Source organism: Schistocerca americana, unplaced genomic scaffold (assembly GCF_021461395.2).
Source record: "Schistocerca americana isolate TAMUIC-IGC-003095 unplaced genomic scaffold, iqSchAmer2.1 HiC_scaffold_272, whole genome shotgun sequence".
In the NCBI taxonomy this organism is placed as follows: domain Eukaryota; kingdom Metazoa; phylum Arthropoda; class Insecta; order Orthoptera; family Acrididae; genus Schistocerca; species Schistocerca americana.
The window spans coordinates 127,501-132,500 of NW_025725986.1; the positions used below are offsets into that span (position 1 = coordinate 127,501).

The 5,000-nt window shown below is 50.7% G+C and overlaps 1 non-coding gene across 1 annotated transcript in view; it reads right to left on the reverse strand.

Moving 5' to 3' along the window:
* Positions 1-115, reverse strand: part of LOC124578120 — a 1,910-nt gene extending 1,795 nt beyond the window's left edge. The window contains exon 1 of the ribosomal RNA XR_006972665.1: positions 1-115. This exon is cut by the window's left edge and continues 1,795 nt beyond it. This is a non-coding gene — a ribosomal RNA (small subunit ribosomal RNA).
* Between the last annotated feature and the right edge of the window lie 4,885 nt (positions 116-5,000).

Sequence of the window (5,000 nt, forward strand, 5' to 3'; positions counted from 1 at the left end):
ACCATAACTGATTTAATGAGCCATTCGCGGTTTCACCTTAATGCGGCTTGTACTGAGACATGCATGGCTTAATCTTTGAGACAAGCATATGACTACTGGCAGGATCAACCAGGGAGCTGCGTCAACTAGAGCTGAGCAGCCGGCCGCCCGGGAGTGTGTCCCGGGGGCCCGCGCGAACACGCAAGCGTCCGCTCAATTATTCTGCAAACAGGAGGAGGCTGAGCTCCCCTGCACCATACACCTCGAAACCCTCTCAGGTCCCGGCGGCGCGCAGCGCCGTCCTAAGTACTTGGTCGGGTTCGAGAGAGGCGCAATCGCCCGGAGTTTGGCGAGTAGACGCTTTAGGTGCGACCACCCGTGCTCCCAACTGAGCTTGCCGCTGCCGACAGAGGCCCGGGAGCGTGCTGTCGTGGCATTGCCGGCGGGAGACAACACGCGCCACCTACGGTGACCGGCAGCTCCAACGCCAGCGCCACAGAAGGACAAAAGCCCCACTTGGGTGCCGAAGCGAACTCTCCCAGCACAGCGCACGCGCCAACACGTCCGCACAGCTGCGATACAAACCACCTGCGAGAACCGCAGAGGCGACCGAGCAGCAGACGGCGTCGCGGCGCCGAGCGCCGGGCGGCGGCGCATCCTCAGCGCACACAGTCCTCAATCGGACCAGCACACTGCAGATGTCCACCGCGCTTCGCACCGGGCCCGCGAGGACCTACTTTGGCCGCACGGCGCCGCGTGCAGGGTGCGCCGGCGCGCAGCTGCGCCGCCTGCCGCCTCCGTCGGCCGGCGCGCCTGCCACTGGCCGCCCCCACCAGCCGGCTGTAGCGCGTGCGCCCACGCACCGCGCGGCCAGCACGCCGGGAGGCCCCCCCTCACCGGCCGGGGACGGTCCCACCCAGCCACCGCCGCGTATCGCTTCACACCCAGATGCCATTCACGTTCGTGGGCATGGTGGGTATCGCTGGAACAACCGGTTGGTAGCTCAACCGATCGTCGCCATCACTGATTCACCTCTAGCGAGAACAACCGCACCACAACGGTTTACCAGTTGTTCATTTGCGTAACGTCACCAGCAAACGTAGGCGTCCATCGCCATTTGCAAATTCAACGATTGTTGCATGCCTGTGTCAGGTGTCACGACACACTATGTCTGCCCACATACACGCAACAACATGTGCACGCTTCGCGATCACGTGGAAGGTGGCCCCCGTACGTATGCGATGTCCATTGCGCGAACGACTGTCAACCGGCCTCTGTCGCATGTCGCAGATGTGGAACGCAGTGCACCATGCTATCACGGTGTGTGAGAAGAGACGACTACGTCTGACAACACGCGCCACTACATCAACAGACGGCTCATGCTGATCGCCATCCAGGGCATACCACACTGCAATCCAGCTCTTATAGGGAGACGACACGTAGCTGAGTGCACAACATTTGGACCGCATGGTTCGCCGTTGTTGGCGCAGTCGTTGTACGGTCACATGTACCACGATGTATCATTCAGTACATGAGGACCAATGTGCAGTACAGTGTGTGATTTGGACGTACAACATCAGCGGACAGTTGACACAGGCCGTACCACAGCGTAGGCTAAGTGCTTCGCCATGCAAATGCCAATGAACAACTGCAAATGCCAATGAACAACTGCAAAGGGCATTGAGCATGTACGTCCTGCTGCCATCCACATTACAGTGTATAGCTGCAAGGTGTTTAACATGAAGCGATACACTGGGGACCGGGCAGTGCGAGTAGCAAACTATATTGCGGGGGTTGCAGTTAGGCAACACTACACTAATTTAACGCGTCGTATGACAATTACAGAGCAGGTTAAGGCCCAACGTGTGTTGGGTTAAGGCCCAACGTGTGTTGGGTTAAGGCCCAACGTGTGTTGGGTTAAGGCCCAACGTGTGTTGGGTTAAGGCCCAACGTGTGTTGGGTTAAGGCCCAACGTGTGTTGGGTTAAGGCCCAACGTGTGTTGGGTTAAGGCCCAACGTGTGTTGGGTTAAGGCCCAACGTGTGTTGGGTTAAGGCCCAACGTGTGTTGGGTTAAGGCCCAACGTGTGTTACGTTACGGCGCAACGTGGGTTACGTTACGGCGCAACGTGGGTTGCGTTACGGCGCAACGTGGGTTACGTTACGGCGCAACGTAGGTTACGTTAAGGCGCAACGTAGGTTACGTTAAGGCGCAACGTAGGTTACGTTAAGGCGCAACGTAGGTTACGTTAAGGCGCAACGTAGGTTACGTTAAGGCGCAACGTAGGTTACGTTAAGGCGCAATATAGGTTACATTAAGGCGCAATATAGGTTACATTAAGGCGCAATATAGGTTACATTAAGGCGCAATATAGGTTACGTTAAGGCGCAATATAGGTTAGGTTAAGGCGCAATATAGGTTACGTTAAGGCGCAATATAGGTTACGTTAAGGCGCAATATAGGTTACGTTAAGGCGCAATATAGGTTACGTTAAGGCGCAATATAGGTTACGTTAAGGCGCAATATAGGTTACGTTAAGGCGCAATATAGGTTACGTTAAGGCGCAATATAGGTTAGGTTAAGGCGCAATATAGGTTAGGTTAAGGCGCAATATAGGTTAGGTTAAGGCGCAATATAGGTTAGGTTAAGGCGCAATATAGGTTACGTTAAGGCGCAATATAGGTTACGTTAAGGCGCAATATAGGTTAGGTTAAGGCGCAATATAGGTTAGGTTAAGGCGCAATATAGGTTAGGTTAAGGCGCAATATAGGTTACGTTAAGGCGCAATATAGGTTAGGTTAAGGCGCAATATAGGTTAGGTTAAGGCGCAATATAGGTTAGGTTAAGGCGCAATATAGGTTAGGTTAAGGCGCAATATAGGTTAGGTTAAGGCGCAATATAGGTTAGGTTAAGGCGCAATATAGGTTACGTTAAGGCGCAATATAGGTTACGTTAAGGCGCAATATAGGTTAGGTTAAGGCGCAATATAGGTTACGTTAAGGCGCAATATAGGTTACGTTAAGGCGCAATACAGGTTAGGTTAAGGCGCCATACAGGTTAGGTTAAGGCGCAATACAGGTTAGGTTAAGGCGCAATACAGGTTAGGTTAAGGCGCAATACAGGTTAGGTTAAGGCGCAATACAGGTTAGGTTAAGGCGCAATACAGGTTAGGTTAAGGCGCAATACAGGTTAGGTTAAGGCGCAATACAGGTTAGGTTAAGGCGCAATACAGGTTAGGTTAAGGCGCAATACAGGTTAGGTTAAGGCGCAATACAGGTTAGGTTAAGGCGCAATACAGGTTAGGTTAAGGCGCAATACAGGTTAGGTTAAGGCGCAATACAGGTTAGGTTAAGGCGCAATACAGGTTAGGTTAAGGCGCAATACAGGTTAGGTTAAGGCGCAATACAGGTTAGGTTAAGGCGCAATACAGGTTAGGTTAAGGCGCAATACAGGTTAGGTTAAGGCGCAATACAGGTTAGGTTAAGGCGCAATACAGGTTAGGTTAAGGCGCAATACAGGTTAGGTTAAGGCGCAATACAGGTTAGGTTAAGGCGCAATACAGGTTAGGTTAAGGCGCAATACAGGTTAGGTTAAGGTACGACATAGGTTAGGTTAAGGTACGACATAGGTTAGGTTAAGGTACGACATAGGTTAGGTTAAGGTACGACATAGGTTAGGTTACGGTACGACATAGGTTAGGTTACGGTACGACATAGGTTAGGTTACGGTACGACATAGGTTAGGTTACGGTACGACATAGGTTAGGTTACGGTACGACATAGGTTAGGTTACGGTACGACATAGGTTAGGTTACGGTACGACATAGGTTAGGTTACGGTACGACATAGGTTAGGTTACGGTACGACATAGGTTAGGTTACGGTACGACATAGGTTAGGTTACGGTACGACATAGGTTAGGTTACGGTACGACATAGGTTAGGTTACGGTACGACATAGGTTAGGTTACGGTACGACATAGGTTAGGTTACGGTACGACATAGGTTAGGTTACGGTACGACATAGGTTAGGTTACGGTACGACATAGGTTAGGTTACGGTACGACATAGGTTAGGTTACGGTATGACATAGGTTAGGTTACGGTACGATATAGGTTAGGTTACGGTACGACATAGGTTAGGTTACGGTACGATATAGGTTAGGTTACGGTACGATATAGGTTAGGTTACGGTACGATATAGGTTAGGTTACGGTACGATATAGGTTAGGTTACGGTACGATATAGGTTAGGTTACGGTACGATATAGGTTAGGTTACGGTACGATATAGGTTAGGTTACGGTACGATATAGGTTAGGTTACGGTACGATATAGGTTAGGTTACGGTACGATATAGGTTAGGTTACGGTACGATATAGGTTAGGTTACGGTACGATATAGGTTAGGTTACGGTACGATATAGGTTAGGTTAAGGTACACATTGTTGTAAGGAAAGGTTTAATGGGGGGCGGGGCGGCCGGTTTGTTGATTGTGATTATAGTAAGTGGATGCCTGCGGCATCATCTGATTTGCCACGTCAGGATGCACCTTTGGCTCATGACAGGCGGCGCTCTCATTCCATGCTTGTGGCAGACCTGTGTCTTTCATTCCTGCCATTGTTTGTGTGCTGTGAGAGGAGGCAGTATTGTGATGTTGGGTGCACCCCTGTGTAGGACATGTGTGGGTGTTGGTGGCTTGGCTGAGCAATGGTGGTTGTCGGGTGGGTGGGATATTCTGTTTTCTGAGTGGACCTCCCAGTCTGGTTATGACAGTGTGGATTGTCTAATGTGGCGGAGAGGATGCACTGGGTGTTGTTCCATGCTGGTGCTTACATATTGTCTGTGTGCGTGTTACAGGCAGAGAGTAGTGCGTGATAAGGGTGTGTGGCTGACGTGTGGTTGTGATTGTGAGCAGAGTCTTTCAGCATGTATACGGACAGTTGTATACATTATCTGTATTCTGATGGCTCTATCTATTACTAATCAGCGCCGTGTATACGTTTAATCCGGTTCCAGTCGAAACTGT